We start from the raw sequence: 12,342 nt of genomic DNA, 5'->3' as shown, positions 1-12,342 counted from the left end.
CAGGTAGCAGGCTGATCATCTTGGGGAATGGTGCCATATCGGGGACTGAGTGGGTCTCTGCTGCTGGCAGATTGGGCACTCAGCAGCAGCTGTGGCCAGGTCAGCCTTGGTGAGTGGAAGTCCATGTTGCTGAGCCCATGCATAACCTCCATCACTACCACCATGACCACTTTGTTAATGAGCCCATTGGACAATGACAGGAGTTGCTGGGGAAAGAGGCAGATTGGTAACCACCAAATGGGTCATTTTATCCACTTGGTTATTAAAATCTGCTGCTGAAGTCACCCTCTGGTGAGCATTCACATGGGACACAAATATCTTCATGTTGTTTGCCCACTCAGAAAGGTCTATCCACATATCCCTTCCCCAGACTTCTTTGTCACTAATCTTCCAATCATGTTCCTTCCAAGTCCCTGACCATCCAGCCAAACCATTAGCTACAGCCCAGGAATCAGTAGACAAATGCACCTCTGGCCAGTTCTCCTTCCAAGCAAAGTGAAAACCAGGTGCACTGCTCAAAGTTCTGCCCACTGGGAGGATTTCCCCTCACCACTGTCCTTTGGGGACATCCCAGAAAGGGGCTGCACTGCTGCAGCTGTCCACTTTTGGGTGGTGCCTGCATATTGTGCAGAACTATCTGTAAACCAGGCCCGAGTTTTCTCTTCCTCAGTCAACTGATTGTAAGGAACTCCCCAAGCTGTGGGCTGGGAAAGAGAAGGTAAGGTGGAAGAAGTGGGGGCCATGGGCATTTGGGCCACTTCCTCGTGTAACTTACCTGTACCTTCAGGACCTGCTTGAGCTCTATCCTGTATACACCATTTCCATTTTATGACGGAGTGCTGCTGTGCGCACCCAACTTTATGGCTTGGTGGGTCAGAAAATACCCAGCTCATGATAGGTAATTCAGGTCTCATGGTAACTTTGTGGCCCATGGTTAAGCGTTTTCTCTCTACTAAGGCCCAGTAGCAGGCCAACAGCTGTTTCTGAAATGGAGATAGTTGTCTGCAAAGGATGGTAAAGCTTTACTCCAAAATCCTAAGGGCCTGCATTGTGATTCTCCTATAGAAGCCTGCCAAAGTCTCCAAACAGCATCTCTATTTGCCGCTGACACTTCCAGCACCATTTGGTCAGCTGGATCATATGGTCCAAGGGGGGGCAGAGCAGCTTGCACAGCAGCCTGGACCTGTCACAGAGCTTCATCTTTTTCCAGTCCCCACTCAAAACTAGAAGCTTTTCTGGTCACTCAGTAAATGGGCCGGAGTAGCCCACCTAAATGAGGAGTATGTCATCTCCAAAATCCAAAGAGGCCAACTAAGCATTGTGCCTCTTTTTTGGTTGTAGGAGGGGCCAGATGCAACAGCTTATCCTTCACCTTAGAAGGAATATCTCAACAGGCCCACACCACTGTACACCTAGAAATTTTACTGAGGTAGAAGCCTCTGTATTTTTATTAGATTTATCTCCCATCCTCTACCATGCAAATACCTTACCAACAAATCTAGAGTAGTTGCTACTTCTTGCTCACTAGGTCCAATCAACATGATATCATCAATATAATGGACCAGTGTGATGTCTTGTAGGAGGGAGAAACGATCAAGATCCCTGCGGACAATAATATGACATAGGGCTGGAGAGTTGATATAACCCTGAGATAGCACAGTGAATGTAAACTGCTGGCCTTACCAGCTGAATTCAAACTGTTTCTGGTGGTCCTTACTAACAGGAATTGAGAAAAAAGCATTTGTCATGTCAATAGCTGCATACCAGGTATGTGTTGATTTCCTCAAGCAATGATACCACATCTGGAATAGCAGCTGCAATTGGAGTCACCACCTGGTTAAGCTTATGATAATCCACTGTCATCCTCCAGGACCCATCTGTTTTCTGCACAGGCCAAATAGGAGAGTTGAATGGGGATGTGGTGGGAATCACCACCCTGCATCCTTCAAGTCCTTAAGAGTGGCATTGGGAGGCGGGGCAAGATGGCAGACTGGTGAGCTGTATGTTTTAGTTACTCCTACAGGAAAGTAGGTAGAAAGCCAGGAACTGTGTGGACTGGACACCACAGAGCAATCTGACTTTGGGCATACTTCATACAACACTCATGAAAACGTGGAACTGTTGAGATCAGCGAAATCTGTAAGCTTTTGCGGCCAGGGGACCCGCGCCCCTCCCTGCCAGGCTCAGTCCCGTGGGAGGAGGGGCTGTCAGCTGCAGGAAGAAGGGAGAACTGCAGTGGCAGCTCTTATCAGAAACTCATTCTACTGATCCAAACTCCAACCATAGATAGACTGAGACCAGACACCAGAGAAACTGAGAGCAGCCAGCCCAGCAGAGAGGAGACAGGCATAGAAAAAAAACAACACGAAAAACTCCAAAATAAAAGCGGAGGATTTTTGGAGTTCTGGTGAACATAGAAAGGGGAAGGGCAGAGCTCAGGCCCTGAGGCGCATATGCAAATCCCGAAGAAAAGCTGATCTCTCTGCCCTGTGGACCTTTCCTAAATGGCCCTGGTTGCTTTGTCTATTAGCATTTGAATAACCCATTAGATCTCTGAAGACGGCCCTTTTTTTTTTTTTTTTAATCCTTTTTTCTTTTTCTAAAACAAGTACTCTAAGAAGCCCAATACAGAAAGCTTCAAAGACTTGCAATTTGGGCAGGTCAAGTCAAGAGCAGAACTAGGAGAGCTCTGAGACAAAAGGCAATAATCCAGTGGCTGAAAAAATTCACTAAACACCACAACTTCCCAAGAAAAGGGGGGTGTCCGCTCACAGCCATCATCCTGGTGGACAGGAAACACTCCTGCCCATCGCCAGCCCCATAGCCCAGAACTGCCCCAGACAACCCAGTGTGACGGAAGTGCTTCAAATAACAGGCACACACCACAAAACTGGGCGTGGACATTAGCCTTCCCTGCAACCTCAGCTGATTGTCCCAGAGTTGGGAAGGTAGAGCAGTGTGAATTAACAAAGCCCCATTCAGCCATCATTTCAGCAGACTGGGAGCCTCCCTACACAGCCCAGCAGCCCAGAACTGCCCTGGGGGGACGGCACTCACCTGTGACATAGCACAGTCATCCCTCAACAGAGGACCCGGGGTGCACAGCCTAGAAGAGGGGCCCACTTGCAAGTCTCAGGAGCCATACGCCAATACCAAGGACTTGTGGGTCAGTGGCAGAGACAAACTGTGGCAGGACTGAACTGAAGGATTAGACTATTGCAGCAGCTTTAAAACTCTAGGATCACCAGGGAGATTTGATTGTTAGAGCCTCCGCCCCCCTCCCTGACTGCCCAGAAACACGCCCCATATACAGGGCAGGCAACACCAACTACACATGCAAGCTAGGTACACCAATTGGACCCCACAAGACTCACTCCCCCACTCACCAAAAAGGCTAAGCAGGGGAGAACTGGCTTGTGGAGAACAGGTAGCTCGTGGACGACACCTGCTGGTTAGTTAGAGAAACTGTACTCCACGAAGCTATAGATCTGAGAAATTAGAGATAAGGACTTCAATTGGTCTACAAATCCTAAAAGAACCCTATCAAGTTCAGCAAATGCCACGAAGCCAAAAACAACAGAAAATTATAAAGCATATGAAAAAACCAGATGATATGGATAACCCAAGCCCAAGCACCCAAACCAAAAGATCAGAAGACACACAGCACCTAGAGCAGCTACTCAAAGAACTAAAGATGAACAATGAGACCATAGTACGGGAGACAAAGGAAATCAAGAAGACCCTAGAAGAGCATAAAGAAGACATTGCAAGACTAAATAAAAAAATGGATGATCTTATGGAAATTAAAGAAACTGTTGACCAAATTAAAAAGATTCTGGACACTCATAGTACAAGACTAGAGGAAGTTAAACAACGAATCAGTGACCTCGAAGATGACAGAATGGAAAATGAAAGCATAAAAGAAAGAATGGGGAAAAAAATTGAAAAAATCGAAATGGACCTCAGGGATACGATAGATAATATGAAACGTCCAAATATAAGACTCATTAGTGTCCCAGAAGGGGAAGAAAAGGGTAAAGGTCTAGGAAGAGTATTCAAAGAAATTGTTGGGGAAAACTTCCCAAATCTTCTAAACAACATAAATACACAAATCATAATGCTCAGCGAACCCCAAATAGAATAAATCCAAATAAACCCACTCCGAGACATATACTGATCACACTGTCAAACGCAGAAGAGAAGGAGCAAGTTCTGAAAGCAGCAAGAGAAAAGCAATTCACCACATACAAAGGAAACAGCATAAGACTAAGTAGTGACTACTCAGCAGCCACCATGGAGGCAAGAAGGCAGTGGCACGATATATTTAAAATTCTGAGTGAGAAAAATTTCCAGCCAAGAATACTTTATCCAGCAAAGCTCTCCTTCAAATTTGAGGGAGATCTTAAATTTTTCACAGACAAACAAATGCTGAGAGAATTTGCTAACAAGAGACCTGCCCTACTGGAGATACTAAAGGGAGCCCTACAGACAGAGAAACAAAGAAAGGACAGAGAGACTTGGAGAAAGGTTCAGTACTAAAGAGATTCGGTATGGGTACAATAAAGGATATTAATAGACAGAGGGGAAAATATGACAAACATAAACCAAAGGATAAGATGGCTGATTCAAGAAATGCCTTCACGGTTATAACGTTGAATGTAAATGGATTAAACTCCCCAATTAAAAGATATAGATTCGCAGAATGGATCAAAAAAAATGAACCATCAATATGTCGCATACAAGAGACTCATCTTAGACACAGGGACACAAAGAAACTGAAAGTGAAAGGATGGAAAAAAATATTTCATGCAAGCTACAGCCAAAAGAAAGCAGGTGTAGCAATATTAATCTCAGATAAAATAGACTTCAAATGCAGGGATGTTTTGAGAGACAAAGAAGGCCACTGCATACTAATAAAAGGGGCAATTCAGCAAGAAGAAATAACAATCGTAAATGTCTATGCACCCAATCAAGGTGCCACAAAATACATGAGAGAAACACTGGCAAAACTAAAGGAAGCAATTGATGTTTCCACAATAATTGTGGGAGACTTCAACACATCACTCTCTCCTATAGATAGATCAACCAGACAGAAGACCAATAAGGAAATTGAAAACCTAAACAATCCGATAAATGAATTAGATTTAACAGACATATACAGGACATTACATCCCAAATCACCAGGATACACATACTTTTCTAGTGCTCATGGAACTTTCTCCAGAATAGATCATATGCTGGGACATAAAACAAGCCTCAATAAATTTAAAAAGATTGAAATTATTCAAAGCACATTCTCTGACCACAATGGAATACAATTAGAAGTCAATAACCATCAGAGACTTAGAAAATTCACAAATACCTGGAGGTTAAACAACACACTCCTAAACAATCAGTGGGTTAATGAAGAAATAGCAAGAGAAATTGCTAAATATATAGAGACGAATGAAAATGAGAACACAACATACCAAAACCTATGGGATGCAGGAAAAGCAGTGCTAAGGGGGAAATTTAGAGCACTAAATGCATATATTAAAAAGGAAGAAAGAGCCAAAATCAAAGAACTAATGGATCAACTGAAGAAGCTAGAAAATGAACAGGAAACCAATCCTAAACCAAGTACAAGAAAAGAAATAACAAGGATTAAAGCAGAAATAAATGACATAGAGAACAAAAAAACAATAGAGAGGATAAATATCACCAAAAGTTGGTTCTTTGAGAAGATCAACAAGATTGACAAGCCCCTAGCTAGACTGACAAAATCAAAAAGAGAGAAGACCCATATAAACAAAATAATGAATGAAAAAGGTGACGTAACTGCAGATCCTGAAGAAATTAAAAAAATTATAAGAGGATACTATGAACAACTGTATGGCAACAAACTGGATAATGTAGAGGAAATGGACAATTTCCTGGAAACATATGAACAACCTAGACTGACCAGAGAAGAAATAGAAGACCTCAACCAACCCATCACAAGCAAAGAGATCCACAGTCATCAAAAATCTTCCCACAAATAAATGCCCAGGGCCAGATGGCTTCACAGGGGAATTCTACCAAACTTTCCAGAAAGAACTGACACCAATCTTACTCAAACTCTTTCAAAACATTGAAGAAAATGGAACACTACCTAACTCATTTTATGAAGCTAACATCAATCTAATACCAAAACCAGGCAAAGATGCTACAAAAAAGGAAAACTACCGGCCAATCTCCCTAATGAATATAGATGCAAAAATCCTCAACAAAATACTTGCAAACCGAATCCAAAGGCACATTAAAAAAATCATACACCATGACCAAGTGGGGTTCATTCCAGGCATGCAAGGATGGTTCAACATAAGAAAATCAATCAAAGTATTACAACACATTAACAAGTCAAAAGGGAAAAATCAATTGATCATCTCAATAGATGCTGAAAAAGCATTTGACAAAATCCAACATCCCTTTTTGATAAAAACACTTCAAAAGGTAGGAATTGAAGGAAACTTCCTCAACATGATAAAGAGCATATATGAAAATCCCACAGCCAGCATAGTACTCAATGGTGAGAGACTGAAAGCCTTCCCCCTAAGATCAGGAACAAGACAAGGATGCCCGCTGTCACCACTGTTATTCAACATTGTGCTGGAAGTGCTAGCCAGGGCAATCCGGCAAGACAAAGAAATAAAAGGCATCCAAATTGGAAAAGAAGAAGTAAAACTGTCATTGTTTGCAGAGGATATGATCTTACATCTAGAAAACCCTGAGAAATTGAAGATACAGCTACTAGAGCTAATAAACAAATTTAACAAAGTAGCAGGATACAAGGTTAATGCACATAAGTCAGTCATGTTTCTATATGCTAGAAATGAACAAACTGAAGAGACACTCAAGAAAAAGATACCATTTTCAATAGCAACTAAAAAAATCAAGTACCTAGGAATCAACTTAACCAAAGATGTAAAAGACCTATACAAAGAAAACTACATAACTCTACTAAAAGAAATAGAAGGGGACCTTAAAAGATGGAAAAATATTCCATGTTCATGGATAGGAAGGCTAAATGTCATTAAGATGTCAATTCTACCCAAACTCATCTACAGATTCAATGCAATCCCAATCAAAATTCCAACAACCTACTTTGCAGACTTGGAAAAGCTAGTTATCAAATTTATTTGGAAAGGGAAGATGCCTCGAATTGCTAAAGACACTCTAAAAAAGAAAAACGAAGTGGGAGGACTTACACTCCCTGACTTTGAAGCTTATTATAAAGCCACAGTTGCCAAAACAGCATGGTACTGGCACAAATATAGACATATAGATCAATGGAATCGAATTGAGAATTCAGAGATAGACCCTCAGATCTATGGCTGAATGATCTTTGATAAGGCCCCCAAAGTCACTGAACTGAGCCATAATGGTCTTTTCAACAAATGGGGCTGGGAGAGTTGGATATCCATATCCAAAAGAATGAAAGAGGACCCCTACCTCACCCCCTAAACAAAAATTAACTCAAAATGGACCAAAGATCTCAATATAAAAGAAAGTACCATAAAACTCCTAGAAGATAATGTAGGAAAACATCTTCAAGACCTTGTATTAGGCGGCCACTTCCTAGACTTTACACCCAAAGCACAAGCAACAAAAGAGAAAATAGATAAATGGGAACTCCTCAAGCTTAGAAGTTTCTGCACCTCAAAGGAATTTCTCAAAAAGGTAAAGAGGCAGCCAACTCAATGGGAAAAAGTTTCTGGAAACCATGTATCTGACAAAAGACTGATATCTTGCATATATAAAGAAATCCTACAACTCAATGACAATAGTACAGACAGCCCAATTATAAAATGGGCAAAAGATATGAAAAGACAGTTCTCTGAAGAGGAAATACAAATGGCCAAGAAACACATGAAAAATTGTTCAGCCTCACTAGCTATTAGAGAGATGCAAATTAAGACCACAATGAGATACCATCTAACACCGGTTAGAATGGCTGTCATTAAACAAACAGGAAACTACAAATGCTGGAGGGGATGTGGAGAAATTGGAACTCTTATTCATTGTTGGTGGGACTGTATAATGGTTCAGCCACTCTGGAAGTCAGTCTGGCAGTTCCTTAGAAAACTAGATATAGAGTTACCATTCGATCCAGCGATTGCACTTCTCGGTATATACCCGGAAGATCGGAAAGCAGTGACACGAACAGATATCTGCACGCCAATGTTCATAGCAGCATTATTCACAATTGCCAAGAGATGGAAACAACCCAAATGTCCTTCAACAGATGAGTGGATAAATAAAATGTGGTATATACACACGATGGAATACTACGCGGCAGTAAGAAGGAACGATCTGGTGAAACATATGACAACATGGATGAACCTTGAAGACATAATGCTGAGCGAAATAAGCCAGGCACAAAAAGAGAAATATTATATGCTACCACTAATGTGAACTTTGAAAAATGTAAAACAAATGGTTTATAATGTAGAATGTAGGGGAACTAGCAATAGAGAGCAATTAAGGAAGGGGGAATAATAATCCAAGGAGAACAGATAAGCTATTTAACGTTCTGGGGATGCCCAGGAATGACTATGGTCTGTTAATTTCTGATGGATATAGTAGGAACAAGTTCACAGAAATGTTGCTATATTAGGTAACTTTCTTGGGGTAAAGTAGGAACATGTTGGAAGTTAAGCAGTTATCTTAGGTTAGTTGTCTTTTTCTTACTCCCTTGTTATGGTCTCTTTGAAATGTTCTTTTATTGTATGTTTGTTTTCTTTTTAACTTTTTTTTCATACAGTTGATTTAAAAAAGAAGGGAAAGTTAAAAAAAAAAAAAAAAAAAGAAAAACAAGGAAAAAAAAAAGATGTAGTGCCCCCTTGAGGAGCCCGTGGAGAATGCAGGGGTATTCGCCTACCCCACCTCCGTGGTTGCTAACATGACCACAGACATAGGGGACTGGTGGTTTGATGGGCTGAGCCCTCTACCACAGGTTTTACCCTTGGGAAGACGGTTGCTGCAAAGGAGAGGCTAGGCCTCCCTATGTTTGTGCCTAAGAGCCTCCTCCCGAATGCCTCTTTGTTGCTCAGATATGGCCCTGTCTCTCTAGCTAAGCCAACTTGAAAGGTGAAATCACTGCCCTCCCCCCTACGTGGGATCAGACACCCAGGGGAGTGAATCTCCCTGGCAACGTGGAATATGACTCCCGGGGAGGAATGTAGACCTGGCATCATGGGACGGAGAACATCTTCTTGACCAAAAGGGGGATGTGAAAGGAAATGAAATAAGCTTCAGTGGCAGAGAGATTCCAAAAGGAGCCGAGAGGTCACTCTGGTGGGCACACTTATGCACACTTTAGATAACCCTTTTTAGGTTCTTAAGTATTGGGGTAGCTGGTGGTGGATACCTGAAACTATCAAACTACAACCCAGAACCCATGAATCTCGAAGACAGTTGTATAAAAATGTAGCTTATGAGGGGTGACAAGGGGATTGGTAAAGCCATAAGGACCACACTCCACTTTGTCTAGTTTATGGATGGATGAGTAGAAAAATACGGGAAGGAAACAAACAGACAAAGGTACCCAGTGTTCTTTTTTACTTCAATTGCTCTTTTTCACTCTAATTATTATTCTTGTTATTTTTGTGTGTGTGCTAATGAAGGTGTCAGGGATTGATTTGGGTGATGAATGTACCACTATGTAATGGTACTGTAAACAATCGAAAGTACGATTTGTTTTGTATGACTGCGTGGTATGTGAATATATCTCAATAAAATGAAGATTAAAAAAAAAAAAAAAGAAAAAAAAAGAGTGGCATTGATCTCTGCAATCCCTCCAAGAATCCAGTATTGCTTCTGGTTTACTATTTTGCTAGGCAAAGGCAGTTCTAGTGGCTTCGACTTGGCCTTTCCCACAATAATAGCCCTCACTCCACGAGTCAGGAAGCCAATGTGAGGATTCTGCCAGTTGCTGAGTATGTCTATTTCAATTATGCATTCTGGCACTTGGGAAATAACCACAGAATGGGTCCAGGGACCCACTGGACCCACTGTGAGATGGCCCTGGGCTAAAACTCCATCGATCACCTGACCACCATAAGCCCCAACTGTGACTGGTGGACCAGAATGAAGTTTTGGGTCTCCTGGAATTAACGTCACTTCTGAACCAGTGTCTAATAATCCTCGAAATATCTGATCATCTCCTTTTCCCCAATGCACAGTTACCCTGGTAAAAGGCTGTAGGTCCCCCTGGGGGAGGCTGGGAGGAAGATTAACAGTATAAGTTTTTGGCAGTGTAACAAGGTCCTTCCCCAAGGGTACCCGGCCTTCCCTTCATTCAAGGGGCTCTGGATCTGTAAACTGTCTCAAGTCTGGGAATTGATTAAGGGGCCATGACTCTGTTTTTGTAATTCAAGGGAGACTTTTATTCACGTGACCTAGAATTCTTCTGCCTGTATAGTTCAAACAAGAATTTAGTCAATTGCCCGTCTATTTTACTACTTGGTACTCCATGATCCACTAGCCAACGCCATAAATCTCTGCGAGTCATATTATTTTGATTGCTGCTTTGAGCCTGTTTTCCATTATGGTAGCCACACCCAACTTGTCTGTGGCGATTAACTGCAGCCACTTGGCTTCTGCCAACTCGAGACCCAATTATCCCCATTGTGTTTAAGGATTCCAGCTCAGTGACAGCAGTTCCTACAGTAATATCTGACCTACAGAGAAGGGCTACTACAGAGGTCTTCCGGGATGATGGAGCTAGTCTCACAAATTTATTCCTCACAGTCCTGGTAAAAGGTGTGTCCTTTGGACATTCCAGGGGTGTGTGAGCAGGTCTTCCATGATAAATCCAGGCTACTATTTCAATCACTCTAAACCTTTGAATTCCCTCCTCCACATTGTACCAGGGCAGTTCTGGCATTTCAACCTCTGGTAATGCCGGCCACCTTTTGATCTATGTTTCAGCCAACCACCCAAACAGACTGTTAATGCCCTTTCTAATCCCTCAAGCTACAACACTGAATACAGAATCTCTGCTTAGTGGGCCCATATCAGTAAATCCAGCCTGATCCAACCTTATATTCCTTCCACCATTATCCCACACCCTTAATATCCATTGCCACACATATTCCCCTGGTTTCTGTCTGTATAAGTTGGAAAACTCATACAGTTCTTTTGGAGTATAGTGTACTTCTTCATGGGTCATACTTTGTACCTCACCCTTCAGGGCCTGTTGGGACTTTAGTTTAGTTATAGGTCTTGAAGCAAAGACTGGTGGTGAGGGTGAGTAATGAAAAGAGTTAGAATTATCCCTCAAACCATTTACCTCAGGACATTCTGTTGCATTTTCATCTCTTTAAACAGAATTAATTTCTCCAGACAGAGGAGTGAGGGCTGCTTCCTCAGGGGAGGTGATTACAGGATTAGCAGACCCTGAAGGGTTACTCTCTTTAGGTGGAGGTTGGATGGCAAGTTCCTTAGAGCAGACTGGAGGTGGGGAAACTGTTTCCTCAAGACAGCCCTCTACAGGTAAATCTAACAATGACTCAGCAGAATACAGGGTTCTAATGTCCTCACTGCCATTATTATCAATCCATATGTCCCCATCCCAAGTTTCCGGATCCCATTCTTTTCCAATCAATGCCTTTACTTTAACAGCAGACACCCTGAGAGGCTGAGATTTTAGTTTACCTTGTAAATCTGCTACTTACACAATGAGAGTCTGCATCTGGTTTTCAGAAACCTCAAGTCTGCAGCCACAGGAAATAAGATTTTCTTTCAGGGTACAATAGAAACCTTTACATCTGTCATACAGCATTTAAGTTTTGAATTTGAAGCCTTTAGCTCATCCCTTTCTCTTACAACTTTATCCAACGTATCTAAGAACAGCCAGCCAACATTGTTATACATCTTATTTCTGCAAAACTCTGTGAAGGTGTCAAAAACACTGTCACCCAGAGCCTTGCTTCAGACAGGAGTATGATTAGGAGAATCAAACGGTGCTATGTTGCGTATCTCCTTTGCCAACACATGCTATGGACTGTCAGTGCCCTCTTGATTATTGGAAATAGAGTCATTAGTGCCTCTGAATCTAATCAGAGTAGAAAACAAATTGTAAAAGCCCATTTTAAGATTCTGTTTCTCAAGAACCACTCCGGGTACCAAATAGTGTTAGTTAGGGTGCTCTAGGGAAACAGAATCAATAAGAGGTATCTATGAATATAAGATAAAAGAGACTCACGCAACTGTGGGTATGCACGAGTCCAAATTCTGTAGGGCAGTCAGCACACTGTCAACTCCAATGAAGATGTCCAATGAACTCCTCAGAAAACAAACTGGCAACTTCGACGAACTCCT

This window comes from Choloepus didactylus, chromosome 4 (genome assembly GCF_015220235.1).
Source record: "Choloepus didactylus isolate mChoDid1 chromosome 4, mChoDid1.pri, whole genome shotgun sequence".
NCBI classification, from domain to species: domain Eukaryota; kingdom Metazoa; phylum Chordata; class Mammalia; order Pilosa; family Megalonychidae; genus Choloepus; species Choloepus didactylus.
Note: the sequence above shows the minus strand (reverse complement) of the source record.